The following is a 15,956-nucleotide window of genomic DNA, read 5'->3' on the forward strand; positions in this document are numbered from 1 at the left end:
TCATCTTCCTATTGTTGTTTTACACAACAGCTGTAATACTGCAAGTTCACTTTGGTCGGCAGTTTCATTTATTATAAAGTAATATATTAGGAATATTTTTCCCTTGACAATAAGTTTTATGCCAAGATTTTATGTAGCTTCAAGGAAGTTGTCAATTAGGCTACTTAAATTAATTTTTGGCAGCAGTTAATTGATGCCTAAAGTCTTTTGTCTTTAAACAGCTAATCCTAAACAAGAAAATACAATGATTAAATGTTTCTTAAACAATATTGTTCACAGAATTTAAAATATAGTATTTAATTAGGATTTGAACATGTCAATTTTATTTTCTAAAGAGAGATTAGTTTAAGTTTCCTGAAATAAAAATGGTGCTATGAGTCTGCTTAGGTTGGCCCACTGCAGAGCTATGGTCTGGGACCTTCCACCACTCACACAGCTCTGATGTCCAAGGGCGTGTTGCTCTGGATTGTTTTCTGAAGAGACATATTGTGCCTTTTCTCACACATTATGCATTCACCGTAGCAGTTCTGGCTGCCAGACAGCTGTGGGTGGGATCCCACGGTAACAATTCAAATTAAGAATAAAAGACTAAGAGCTAGGAACTCAAGTAAGTACCCACCATCTTAGGTGGGCTTGCACAGCCCATGCTGTCATGGCTCCACTGCGATTGTTCTTTGAGCCTGCTAGATGAAAGCTAGCTCCGGTATGTCTACATGTGCTGCAGTGACAACACTGACTGCAGCATAGACATTCCTGAAGACAGACAAATTTCAGAATTCCCAATTTTCTTGAAATATTTCATAGATATTTTGAATTTCAATAACAAAAGCGTCAACATTTTCAACAACATTTTGTACAAAAGTTTGTCCTTTTTTACCCAATCCTCTCTCATCTACTGGTCCATGTTACAGACGCCCCCCCGACTTACGCAATCGTTCCGTTCTGGAAAGCCTTGCTAACTTGAATTTTGCGTAAGTCAGAAACGTATACCCGTACGTTACGCAAAAATTTCCGCAACTCGAAAATCCTATTTCTGGCTTATGAAACTTTTTCCATAAGTGCGAATTTGTGTAAGTCGGGTCTTGCGTAACCCAGGGAGCGTCTGTATAAATAAGTAAATGGCTTCAGCAGACATTCCCAACATCTTTGGCTTCCTGGTAGAAGACTGAGCCACTTCAACAATTGGAAATCCTAGTTGTAGCTTCAAAAACTCAGACAGCAAACCCTCCCCAACACACACCCCCCAACACCCCAGTCTAACAAAATAGTTTCTTGTTTCTATTACTGAGAGTGATTATACTTGGGAAAATCAAGTTGTGATGTTTCCTGGGGTTACTCAGAGTTGTGAAGAAGCTTTGTCTGTGCCTACCGTAGGTCAGTTCCCTAACACCACCAGCTTCTGGCAACACAAGCACTATCTTCCAGGCCTCTGCAGACCCCCCTCTCTTTTTACAGGATAACAATAGGCACACTTCACCCTTGAGTCCTCTGAGTGACTCCCTGGAGTGCCCAGCCCCTCGTCCGCTGGACACACACAGAATTCCCAGTTCCTCTGTTCCGAGAGGAACTCCATATCTTACTGGTTACACTGTAAAACATAGCTCTGCCCAACATACAGCACTTATTTATTTGTAGAGAAAGCAGGTATAAGTTTATTTAACAAAGAACAGAGATTCAAATGACAGGAAGCATAAATATTGGAAACAAAGGGCTACATATCAAATAAAATCATAACATGCATACAGTAGAGCTTAAACTTACCTAATAAGATGTCATGTCATATAGAGAAAAGGTGCATGCAAAAGCTTCCCAGCATATTACAGCCAGGCTCATCTGTGGTCTTCCATCCATGAAAGAAGCATGCTTTCCTCTGGCCTCCCCAGGGGAAAGATCCAGAATTTTCCTCTGTCCCTACAAGTTATAGTCCAAAATTCCACTGTCTGTACTTGCAAACAGAATAACCCTTGCTGCTTGTGTTTTCTTGCCTAGGATCTTCCCTGTAGTCTTTGTAGTCACTTGAGAAGCCTTTTGTACAGACTGTAAATGGGTGGCCATTGTGAACTATACAATACTCAATTTACGTGTAGACAGATAAACATTAGCCCCAACTCACAGACCTTAAGAACATAATTTTCAGTATATATACACATAACTCCTTATCTATTTCAGAATGATTATGAGTCACCTTTCCTATTATCCATACATATATTTCACAATGATAATGAGGACAGTATGACACAGGCTTTCATTAGAGACCTTACATGACAATCTTTGGTGAACTAAAATGTAGATAATAGACCCAGGGTATCCTTGAAACCCTTATATACCCTATGTGCCCTCTGACAGTTGACATCAATAGGCCCTTGAGTTGCACAAGAAAAGGGATGAAACATCCCATGAACTCATTCCTTCATTCCAGCCACATTCTGCAAATCATAATGTATTAAACTTACCCAGGGATGTGGTGGATTCTCCATCATGTTAAGTCTTTAAATCAAGACTGGATATTTTTCTAACTAAATGATACATGACAGCTCAAACAGAAACTATGGACTTGATGTAGAAATTACTGGGTGAGGCTCTTTGGCCTCTGTTATTCAGGTGGCCAAACTAGATAATCATAATAGTTCCTTCTGGCCTTAAATGCTATTCAATTGGCAACACTGGAAGTGGGAAGTTGACGCAGCTGAGGATAATACCCAAGATCCATGCATTCAGTGAGGAAGAAAGGGTCTTGAATCCTTAACTGGGAGCCACTATGCCAGGCTGTCGCATCAGTACCAATAAAAAACTTCATTATTATTTGTTTGAACTTAATATCCTCCTGCAGTTTGCAACCCCAACATGGCAAAATTGAGTTAGTACATGAGAACTGGAAGGTGAAAATGACTAGAATCAAAAGTGAAATTGAGTAGTAGGTTTTCATTGTCCAAGCTGAATGAAATTCAGATTAACAACTTCAATGAAATTGTGAATAACTGTGATTTTGGTATAATGTTTATTTTGACACAATGGTTTGACCTATACTGGAAATCCACAGATTGGGAAGATGGTCAACAAATATCAACCCACAAAGTTGCAGCAAGGAAAAATGCTTAACCTTGAGGGAGAGAGGGAGCAAAGATTGAACTATTTAAATTAAAAACAGATGCTTTAAATTAAAACACATAAATTATTGAGGCTGATATAATAAATTTTAGTGATGAAAATATATCACTCATGACTTTAAGGTCAATTTTAAAGGTTACAGATTTGAGTATTTTGTTTTATTAAATAAAGTGTCACTTGAATAAGTTCCTAAGAAGAATGTAGGAGGTAAAGTATATCAGAATATTGTGATATAACTTGACTACCATTGCTGCTTTTGTTCTGGCTTGTTATTGGATCTAGCAGAAATTTCTTTGTACTCTTTTTGGTGTATTTTCAGGGTCAGACCATGCAGCCTTTATTCTAATGCAGAGTTCATTCCATTCTGAAAGATTCTACCAGCTGGAGCAATATTCCCTATACTTAACATGGAGAACACAGCTGGAACCAGTAACATCTCTGAAAATGGATGGAACTTTTTAAGTTCAACCATTGTATCATGTTTCAATCTGCTTAGAGTCTTTCAAAACCCGGAGTAATTTGGTCCTATTTCCACAAGTAGAGGCCAGATCTTGTGTAAGTGTATGGAAAACTTCCACAGCCTTTAGGCAGCGCATCAGGTAGAAAGACTGTTTTTCTACAGTAAGTGTTAAAAGGGCTGTATTTAAATCTCCGTATTTTAGAGGGCTGAAATTTATCTCCAGTTGGAGTATTAGACTTTTGCATTAAACAGACTAATTTGTGAACAAATTAGCTACAATGTTTGAAAAGTACATACACTTCAGTACAATACACATATATATATAAAATGTGTACTGCGCACACGCACGCACACACACACACACACACACACACTCACTCACTCGAGAACATGCTCTTTTTCCCTAACTTCATACAGATGAAAAATATCTTGTTAAGGCAATTCAAGTTTTAATGTATTTACACATAGCTCTTCATGCACAAACATCTTTGATTTCTATTTCTTTTTAAACCACTTTCAGATCTTTCTATCATGACCACCCAACATTTATATTTAATTTTCTGTGTCTAATAAAGCCATTTACATCTGGGAGTTGACTGGATACAGATGAAGTGTTGCTTAAGGAGAGAATATAATGTTCAAAGTCTCTGTTTACCCTACCAACATCCCGCCCCTCACCCATTCCCCCCCCCCCAAAACCTCGTTAAAAAATTACTTTGTACAGTATTTGTTCCTGAGGTTTCTTTGAATTCTCTGTGGTATTACTGCTTATTATTGTCATATAATCTGAAAAGATGGCAATGTCCACAAATGGGATAACCCTGGGTGGAGAGGGTATAAATGACAGAATTGTTTCCCCCAAATATCAACTTTTTGCTACCCTGTTGATGTCCACCTTGGCAAAGATGCAAGTCTTACGCATTCTGTATCCTCGCCCTGCAACTTGAGTGCACTATGTATGGCCACTAATTTTTCACCTGAATGCTACTTTCATCATGAAGCCTACCAGCATCCTGTGTTGAGACCTCCTCTTTTACAATAACAGGACATCCACTGACTTTCCATTAAATATGAGAATCATTGTTTCAATCCTCTCTCCACATATGAAGCACTACCTCCTGTAGATAACCCACTGATTTGGACACCTAACCCCTGCTAATTTGTAATGGCATTGGTTGTCACAACTCTCAGGCAGCTTTGAAAGCATAGCATAAATGGAACCAACAGGCAAGCATTTATACCTATGTTTCCTGTAAATTTAAAACACAATACATGGAAACAGTATGATTAGGTTGGTCACCAAGACAAAGATAATTCAATATCTAGCTCAATCAACTCTGCCACAATCTCTGTTTCAGGGGCCAGATTTAAAATGGGCTAGAATATTCTGCAACGTCTAGGTGAGCCTTTATGATGCTCCCTTTAGGTATGGCAAGTGGCAAATAGATTCATAGATTTTAAATCCAGAAGGGACTATTAGATCATCTAGTCTGACCTCCTGTATAACACAGGCCATAGAATTTCACCCAGTTATCCCAGTACTGAGCCCAATCACTCCTGTTTGACTAAAGCATATTTTTCAAAAAAGCACCAAAGTCTTGATTTGAAGACATCAGAAGATGGAGAACCCACCACTTCCCTTGGTGATTTGTTCCAATGGTTAATCACCCTCACTGTTAAAAATGTGCTTTATTTCTAATTTAAACGTGTCTGGCTTTAACTTCCAGTCATTGGTTCTTGCTATGCCTTTCTCCCACAGATTAAAGAACCATTTCGTACCCATTATTTTCATATGCATTCCTCCAAAATCTACTTGCACCTGGCCCCTTGGTGACTCCCCATTCTGCATATACCATTTTAGTACAGCACATGTTTAAATGAACTTATTTTCCCAATCCAAATTTTATTTTTCAATCTCCCTTTGAATCTTATGCAGCAAATCCACTGATGTGGAGCTGCACTAACCTTCCTATGACCTTGAAAAGGTAAAGGAAAACCCTCTGTTAACAATTCTTCTCCCTCCTGATTTGGGTAAACTAGAAGCCATGAGAGCTTTTTTTATTGACTTTCACTATGGTTTTCACCCTTGGCAGTACTACTGAACCTGCCACGACCTCTTTTGACCAAGCGTCTTTGTCCAACAAACTGTTCAAAGCATCTTGCAGCCAGATGTGAGCCCCCACACCCTGAATGTGCATGCTTGACTCTACAGATCTCTTACTACCTCCACTGATTGCTTATACTGCCAACAAATGCCTTCAGTTTGTTGCCAGCTGGCCTGATTTCTGAGACAAGGTAGGCCACTGGCCAGCTTCAAAAATGACACCTGATTATGTGGGTGGTGTCATTCCCAGGAGCCGCATCCTATCAGGCTCAAATGTGCCTTTAAGAACTAATCCATACTGGGGAAGTGTGTGCCTGTGCATTGTATGCTCCCCCCACACCATGGCTGGCCAGCCCCACAGTTGCTGCAGAGCATGTGACAGGGCTATGGCCCCACGTCTTCCTTGCCCCTCCCTAGAATTGCTAGCTCTGGCACATTCCTGGGACTCAAGGGAGCACCAGGTCTGTCCCAGGCACCAGAGGTGCAATAAGGATGGGGAAAGACTCCATGTGCCTCCTCCCCATCCCCACCTCCACCCACCTGGTGTAATCCTACTGGTTGCTTAATGCTGAATCTGATGACATTCTCCACTCGAGTGGATCATCTCTCACAGTTAGTCCCACAGAGGTAACACCAATATTGTTTGCAGAAAATAGCATCATTTATACACTTCTCTTCTGATGTTCTCCTTCTAGTGAGCCATCATCTCTGGCTCCCTCCTCCACTTGACCAGTTCCAACATCTGGAAAGCAGACGTGCCCTTGCAGCCAATTTGACTCACATTATCTGGAAATAGCCTGCTTCCATTATAACAAGACCTTCACTGCCCCATTGCCTTTATGGCCAAAAGATTTCTCAGCCAATAGGGGCACATATAAGTGTCCTGAAGGGAAAATGTGCTACTCTTCTAGCTAAATGCTTCTCCCACATATAAAACAACCAACAACAACTGAAACTCAGGACCGAAAGCTTCATTTTAACCCTGAAACCTGGATTCACAATGAATGATTGCTTTATTTTCCAAGGCAAACTACTCCCCTTGGCAAGGTTTGCTTAGTAGCCAACCAAACAAAGTGGGTGGAGTAATCAAGAAGTTTGAACTTCTGTCCAACTGAATCCCCCGGCTGAATGCTGTTATAGTTTCATCTGAAAAAAATTATCAAGGGAAACACTAAAAGTGTTTTTGTTTTCAAGTTAAGTAATCTCAGGCTATGAAATTATCAGCCCATCCTACAGGAGTAACACTGGTGATAGTACTTGAAAAATAGACAAAATATGAAACCTTCTTTCCCACCCCATTGACCTCACTCAACACCGATTTTTTGGATCAGGTGTTTTTGAAGTTTGCACATGGCAGTCTCATTTGCATTTAAATGTCCTTCAGATTACTTCCTTTTTGTTGTGCTAAACACCTCACTCAGTTGAGCCTAATTTGATGAGGTCATGCTGTGACTCCTGACCCTTTGGATCCTAAATGAAACCATCTGACTGAAAAATAAGTGGAGTGAGTCCTTTGCTTGTTCACGGACATTTGATATTTGCAGATGTGCAGCCAGCTTTACAAATGACTCCCTTGCCAGGTTAACACTTGATTGGAGAATTGGAACTAAGCAAGTTCCCAGAGAGAGTTAAATACTTGGAAAATAAATGTGTCACGTTGATCCAGTGTCACAATCAATCTAGCCAAAATAAAAAATAAATCATCCAACACAAATACGGACGTGCCTAATATCTATTATATGAGCCACCACTACCACCAGCCATGTTCTGAACCTAGCCCTTTAAAAATGCCCAGAAACAAGCTATTTTGGGTTGAATGAAATGTTCAATTCAATCCAAAAGGGAACTTTGCTGAGTTGCCAAAAGCTTCTGAATTTTTTCAGTTTTGGTTTAACTCAAGACATTTTTTTATATCTGCCACTGAACTGAAAAAACAGTTATTCACACAGCTCTCTCCAGGATGTTGCCCTCTATCACTCTCCACTAGTTATCCCATCTATACTATCCACCACCTCCCAGTTTGAATACAATGGTTAATTGACAGCAGTCTGTTGACAGTGCCACTTTATAATCAACGCCCTCCACAGCAATGAAGTTGACTATTTCAAAATTATCTGACTATACTAAGTCATCTTGAGATACACTGTAATTAACTAGGAATATGTAAAGCATCTGACATGATTATCTTTGAAACACATCAAAGTACATTATATTATGAAAAATTAGGAAAATCTGTAGGTCATACATTCGCTAAATCCTCTACCTTATATGAAAATTACTCATTTTCCATCATGCCCCCAGGGTGAGAAGGCTGTCAGATGAAGAAATAAAAGACACTGCTAGTTAAAAAGACCAGACCATGCCAAATCACTAATTAAAATTTAGATTTTTGTGTAGAAAGCAGGTGCATATGCTAAAGGCTCCAAGGGCTGTACTAACTTTTACTGACTTTTTATTTTACACCATTTTACATTCCTGAATCAGGGACTTAAAATTTGAATATATTATCGAACAGAAGCCTTAGATGTACACAAGCCAAGATTGAGCATTCATAACTGTTTCTTATAATTGAAAGTGCATACTTTAAATTAGTCTGGCAGCTTCTAAAAGCATGACAAAAATATCCATTTTCAAAAACAAGCTTTATAAAAAATGGTGCAATGGATCAAATCCGATTCACAATACTACAGATTGATTTAAAAAAACAAAACAAAATAAAGACCCTAACCCAGCCTTGATTTCTGTCCACTGAATCTACAGTTGCAACCTCAATTATTTGTGCACAGAAAGGAAGGCATGCAGTCATTTACTATTGTTATTTTTTTAGTGTGGTAGCACCTACAGGCATCAACCAAGTTGAAACCCTATTGTGTTAGGCACTCTGTAGGCATGTAGGGAATGAAAGTTCAAAGATCTCTACCTCAGAGACCTGACAGTTTAGAAGACAAGACATGGATGAAACAAACAAGCAAACTGGTGTGAATGGAAGGCAGGTAACAACAATAGTATGCATTAGAAGCCAATTAGTAGCAGTATTCACAGTAATTACAACTTGCCACCTGTCTAGTAGCTATAAGACAGCAAACATTTACAAAAGTGTCCGCTATGTTGGGCATCCAATGTGAAACACCTAGGGTATGTCTACACTGGCAAGTTTCTGCGCAACAAGTTATATCACTTTTATTAAAGCGCTGGAATTAAACTGCTGTTGCGTGTCCACACTGTGCTCCTTATGACGCTGGAGCGCATCCACATTAGCAGCTCTTGCAACGGCAAAGAGAGCGGTGCATTGTGGGAGCTATCCCACTATGCAACTGGCCACATGGTGCTTTGGGAAGGGTTTGCAATGCCTCATGGGGCAGGCACAGTGTCACATGATGCAGGTTTCCCAATCCCATTGTTCTATGGGCATCCTACTACATTGCCAGCTGCTTTTCAACTGAAGTGGGGGGATGGGAGCAGTGTGTATGATAGGGTTTGTGTGTGTGTGTGTGTGTGTGTGTGTGTGTGTGTGTGTGTGTGTGTGTGTGTGTGTAAGGAGGGGGGGAGGAGAAACTGTGTTTGGGGGACAGAGAGGGTGTCAGCATGCTGTCTTGTAAGTTCAGCGGTAAGAAGCGATCAGTCCTAAGGCAGGGGGAGGGGGAAACCCTGACATCAGCCCCCACCTCCCTCCCCAGCTCTCTGGACAGCACTCTCTCTCTCTCTCTCTCACACACACACACCTTTGCCTCTGTGTTCAACAGCACAAGCATTCCACATTAATGGTTTGCTTTGTGTCCCAGAGCAGATCAGCACAGCACGCAAGGGCTGTCAGAAACGGAGCTTTGAAAGGGGAGGGGCACATGTCTCCAGGGTAGCCAAGTTCAAAACAATGAGCAGAGTGGCCACTTGCGGGATTATGGGACACTTCCGGAGGCCAATTGATTGCTTTCTGCGCTGTAATGTGTTTACAATGCCAATACAGCACTGAACCCTCTGCGCTGTAAGGTTTATGACTCTCGTCGAGATGGGTTTTTTACAGCGCTGCAACTGAGGGGTTTCTCCGCACTAAGCGGCTTGGCAGTGTGTACACCTCGGGAGTTACACCACAGAAAGCTGCTTTACTGCGCAGTAACTTGCCAGTGTAGGCAAGGCCCTAGTGTCTGGTTTTCAGGGTCGCTGAGCAACCACTATTCTAAATGAGTTCAATGGGAGCAGCAGGGGTCAGCACCTATCAACCAGGCTTAAGATGTCTCAGGCTGCACATCCAAATCTTGGGACACCCAAAGGTCATGACCACACAATATAGAAGGGTGTGCTGGTGAAAAAGCTGAATGCCCTATATTATGGGTGAAATGTCCAAGTTCCTAAGTAACTTAGGTGCCTTATAAATCCCATTGAATGTCAATAGGACTTAGGCACTTTTGAAAATTTTACTCTTTGTGACAACAGGAAAATCTAAGCTTGCAACTGAGCATATGCTGGTGTCATCTATGAAATCACTATTCAACAGGATTATGGTGAATTCAGACAAATATAGAGTGGGATTTTCTTTGTACAGCACAAAAGAGGTGGACCAGAAAGCATGCATGCCTGGTAGCAAAGCCTTCTGGTGCCTAAACAAATTGGGATTTTTTTCCAGATGGTTCATCCTCACACTGCTTGAAGATTACTCATGTAACCCTGTTTGTAGAGCCGAGTGAAACTGCAACATATTTTCCTCAAATATCCACTTGAATCCTGAAATGAGTTCACATGGTTTAGATTCCTTAGGTGTTTGCTTTCACCAAGTATTCTAGCAAATGAATTTACAGGCAGGAATAGTCTTTGCAGAAACAACAAATATTGTAGAATAATATTTTTATGTAAGTTATTATAATAATAATTTTCACGGCAGAAATACCCAAAGACCTCAATCAGGCTGGGAGCCTCATTATGCTAGGTTAAATTCATAATAACAGAAATTTGCACCAGAAACCTGATCTTAAATGCAACACTTAGATAGATTAATGGAGATATCCTATCTCCCAGAACTGGAAGGGACCTTGAAAGGTCATCAAGTCCAGGTAAAATCAGGTAAAACTGATTTTACCTCAACCAGTTTACCGACATTAATTAATTAAATCCTTCAGCACCCCTGGGGAGCTAGGTTAGTGTTGTTGCACCAATTAAGCAGATGAAAAGGAAGGTGTAGAGAGTTTAAGTGACTTGCCCAACATCACCTAAGAAGCCTGTTGCACAGGCAAGAATGGAACCCAGGCTTCCTGGCTCTCAATCTGGTGCCTTAACCACAACTCTGCTAGGAACAAGCCTCTCCTGGGAAATTTTTTGCTCCATAAAATCATCTTGGCAGTATGTGACAGGCATAATCCTCCTTCCATATGTTTTATTTTCCATACATAGAAACTCTTCCCACTAGCATTCTGTAATCTCAATAGATAAGCAGCGTGAACAAACAGAGACAGAACTATGCAAACGTTACTTTCACAAAATTGTTTGAAATTTCATAGAACTTAGAAGTGCAAAATTGGGTTTAGTTTTCTTTTTTCTTATTTTATACCATCTGTGACACAAATGAATGGAATATGTGGATCCAAAATGTAAGAAAGGGATGCAGCATTTTATGGTCCATGGCATTCATGGCAGTGAAACAGAAAACACGTCACAAACCCGTCTTTTGGCTGTGGCATACCACATAAGCTGTGTAATGCCCCATCTAGCTTATGACAAGCCACAGCAAAGAGACAGATGTGTGACATGCCTTTCATATCATGCCACATATCTTGAAAGCCTGCAACCCTCACTATGTTCCTTTGAAGCCATAACAGCTTTGTGACAGTAAATACAACGGTACAAGATGTACATGATCTTCAGTCATTACTGAAAACACAGATTCTTTCTGCATAACACTTCTAATATACTGCCTTTACTATCCATCCACACAACTAAAACTCTGATCCACCCTTCTCTCTGGCTTTGACAAACACACTCTTGCCCTGCTCTGATCCATTTGGAACACTGCTGCAAAGATCATTCTCCCAACCTGCTTTGACCAGGTCACCCCACTTTTCCCCCCTCTCTATTGTATCAAACTTATCTTCATCAGCAAGGCCCTTCACAGCCTATCCCCACCCTAAGTTTCATCTCTTGTTCACTACTGGGATGGAGACAACTGGTCCTGGTGGTGCTAGCCTCCATTGCCCACTTATTAATTTTTCAAAGAAGCAACTTCATGGTTTGTCTCTTGGTGTTCCTTGCACTTGGGAGGAGGTCCCTGTAAACATCTGTAAATGAATGCATCATCCACCTTCAACATCTTTCATAAAACTCTCATTCTCCAGGATGCCTGCAAAAATCTTAACCGTTAGGGTGTTCTGAGCCCACAGACTGTCATGCTGACCACTATTATCTCATTGTGGTGCCCCATCAGTCTGTCTGTATCTGCTCTCTCTTCTTTTATACTTGGATTGTAAGCTCTTTAGGGTAGGGGCCATCTTTTTGTCATGTGTCTGTACAGTGCCTAGCACAATGGGGTTCTTGTCCATGATTGGGGCTCTTAAGTGTTACCATAATGCAAATAATAAATAAATAATGGTAATCATAAATATTGTTGGAAAGCATAGCTTTGTTGGGGATAAGATTCTCAACAGTATAATTTGCTCTTATGAGCTTTAATAGAAGATCCCACAACAAATTTCTTTCACGGTAACATTTGAATGTGCTTCCCAGAGAGATAAGATTGAACTATTTATGAATAACTGTTAAACAAGAATCTCCCAAAGTTCTGTTTCTAATACTGATCTTACCTGAGCTATAGAAAAAAACAACTGGGCCTAGTAAATTAGCTTCCTAAGATGTATGAATGCATCACTTTAGGGGGATAATCACAATTTAATATACTTTGTAATGTGTCTTCAGTATCAGGATACCTTTTTTTCTATAGCATATTTCACTACAGGACAATTTTAAATAAAACAAGCATTTTTTTCTTCTTAAAATAGGGTACTTGTTATTACTGTATGCTGAGACAAGCAACCGTAGCAGAAACTCTTGGTAGAAGTATACATCTTTCTCAATTACCATGGAGTAATTCACACCTGTCTACTATGAAGTCAGCCCATGTGCATTGTTTAGAAAGCAGAATGTTTTCCTGGGATTGGAGAAAGGAATTAAGTACAATGAACTCTGTTTAGGGACAGGGCAATTCTTCAGATTAAGCCACTGAACATCACTATGGAGGTTCACAATTATGAGCTTTATTATTTCTGCAATGTATGGTGTTAGCCACTGAGTAAACTTCCCAAATCTTGATCTCACATGTAAGTGACGCAGTGTAAAACTAGAGATGCGTTCTCTAAGGGTAACCTTTCCTTCAGTTGGTCCAAAATCCTGATCAGTAGAGCTGGTCAGTTTCCCCCCCCCCCCCAACATTTCAATATTAAAAAGAAAAACCAAAACACAAACAAAACAGAGGATATTTTAGAACACCCTATCTTTAACCAACTCTAGAGCTGGCTGAAATGCCATTAATTTCAAAGTTCAAAAAAGTTCAAAAAGTCAAAATTTTGAGTCTTTCTACCCCCAATTTCGCACTCCTTATTAAGGCAAAACACTCAGCTTCAAAGGGAGTTTTTGCCTTGATAGAGCGTGAGTAGGGGCTGCAGAAGACAGGCCTGTAACGTAAAACAAACTTATTCAACAAAGCACGTGCTTCATATTCTTAAAATTATATGTAGCAAATTCATAGTGAGATGAAAAAGGATTAATAATAAAGGTCCAACACATTCTGGCCATCAGGAAGTTTAGACTTGAACTTAGACGAAGGTTTCTAACCATCAGAGGAGTGAAGTTCTGGAACAGTCTGCCAAGGGGAGTAGTGGAGGCAAAAGACATATCTGGCTTCAAGACTAAGCTTGATAAGTTTATGGAGGAGATGGTATGATGGGATAGCCTAATTTTGGCAATTAATTGATCTTTGACTATTAGTGGTAAATATGCCCAATGGCTTGTGATGGGATGTTAGATGGGGTGGGATCTGAGTTACTACAGAGAATTCTTTCCTGGGTGTCTGGCTGGTGAGTCTTGCCCACATGCTCAGGGTTTAGTTGATCACCATATTGGGTCAGGAAGGAATTTTTCCCCAGGGCAGATTGGCAGAGGCCCTGGGGTTTTTTTTGCCTTCCTCTGTAGCGTGGGGCATGGGTCACTTGCTGGAGGATTCTCTGCACCTTGAAGTCTTTAAACCATGATTTGAGGACTTCAGTGGCTCAGACATAGGTCAGGGGTTTGTTACAGGAGTGAGTGGGTGAGATTCTGTGGCCAGCGTTGTGCAGGAGGTCGGACTAGATGATCATAATGGTCCCTTCTGACCTTAAAATCTATGATTCTATGATTCTTTTGACAGTTTAAAATCTTGACTTTTAAATGTTTTCTTTTTGAAAATCTAAATGCAGATTCTTTTGACATTGTGGTCTAAGAACTGCAATGTTTGCATTTTACTTTTTAACTTTTCATGCCATTTGGACGTATTTAGCAAAGTCTCTCCTGAGATGCAATACAATGTAAATAAAACCTACAGTTTGATACATAATAAATACAAATTGTATTCATTTATCCTTTGGAGTATAATACTCAACCGTAACTAAATAAAATATGCTTGCATTTTTTTCTCTTTATGAACTTTTGAAGCAGAGTTTTGATGAATAGATCATATAGGATTATTCAGTTACAGTTTGCTTTTATATATTTCAGAAAGAAAATCATAAACATGACCTCATATGTTAATAAATCAATTATGGAATGTCATTTTACACATATGCTCAAAACATGACCCCTTCCAAGTTCTCTTAAAGCAGTAAGCACTAAGTCAGAGTTCAGATTGAAGAAGCTCCAGTTTTAAAAACACTGGGAATAGACTTATCTAGTAGATATGAAATAAGTGTGTTTTTCAATTACAGTTTATATTGCTTGTAGCAGTCAGTTTGCAGACAGCCAGTTTACAGTAAGGTGGTGTGACTTGTGCTTTTTCTGCTTTAGGGAGCAATCTGCTTTGTCTCTCTCTGGCTTTGGTTTTTGTGCTGTTAAGGTTTTGGATTTTAAGATATAAAGCAGAGTTACATTGAAACTTTCCAGAAAGAGCATTCTATGGGTATGTCTGCACTACGAAATTACTCCGATTTTACATAAGTCGATTTTTGGGAACAGATTGTATAAAGTCGAGTGCACGCGTCCACACCAAGCACATTAATTCGGCGGTGTGCGTCCATAGAACCGTGGCAAGCATCAACTTTCGGAGCGGTGCACTGTGGTAGCTATCACACAGTTCCCACAGTCCCCGCTGCCCATTGGAATTCTGGGTTGAGCTCCCAATGCCTGATGGGGCCAAAAATTCCCGTTCAGCCTTTTTTCACTGTCACCGTATGTCTACTGGATGCTGCTGACAGACGTGGTACTACAGTGCTACACAGCAGCAGCTGTAGCTCCTTGCCTTTGCAAGTTAGCAAAGACGGTTACCAGTCATACTGTACCGTATGCTGCTTTGCAAGTTGGCAAAGACAGTTACCAGTCATACTGTACTGTATGCTGCTTTGCAAGTTGGCAAAGATGGTTACCAGTCATACTGTACCATCTGCTGCTGTCATTGGTGCTCCTGGCCGGTCTCCGTGAGGTCGGTCGGGGGCGCCTAGACAAAAATGGGAATGACTCCCCAAGTCATTCTTTTCTTTAAGTTTTGTCTAATAGAGATTCAGTGCTGCCTAGAATATCAGGCAAGCCTACTGAAGAACCACAGACGCAAGCGGCCGCTCCGGGTCAGAGCCCCACACATCCTGCAGAAATGATGAGCTGCATGCCATTCTAGGGGGTGCCCGTACAACAACTCCACCCGTTGCTTCCCTCCTCCCTCACCCCTCCCAGGCTACCTTGGCAGTTATCCCCCCATTTGTGTGCATGAATTTGAAACAACACTGACTTTATTGCCTCTGCAAGCAGAGATCAAAGGGGGGAGGGGAGAGCGGTTGGCTTACAGGAAAGTAGAGTGAACCACCATTCTGCACTTGCTCAGCCTATAGTCTGTCCATCATGGCCTTGGAGATTTTTTTAAATGTTTTGGCATTCCGTCTTTTGGAATGGAGTTCTGATAGCACGGATTCGTCTTCCCATACAGCGTTCAGATCCGTACCTCCCGTAGGGTATTGCTGGAGCTCTTTTTCGATTCTGGGACTGCATGGTCACCTGTGCTGATGAGCTCTGCATGGTTACCTGTGCTGATCAGCTCTCCAAGCTGGGGAAACAGGAAATGAAATT

This window comes from Emys orbicularis, chromosome 7, assembly GCF_028017835.1.
Source record: "Emys orbicularis isolate rEmyOrb1 chromosome 7, rEmyOrb1.hap1, whole genome shotgun sequence".
NCBI lineage: Eukaryota > Metazoa > Chordata > Testudines > Emydidae > Emys > Emys orbicularis.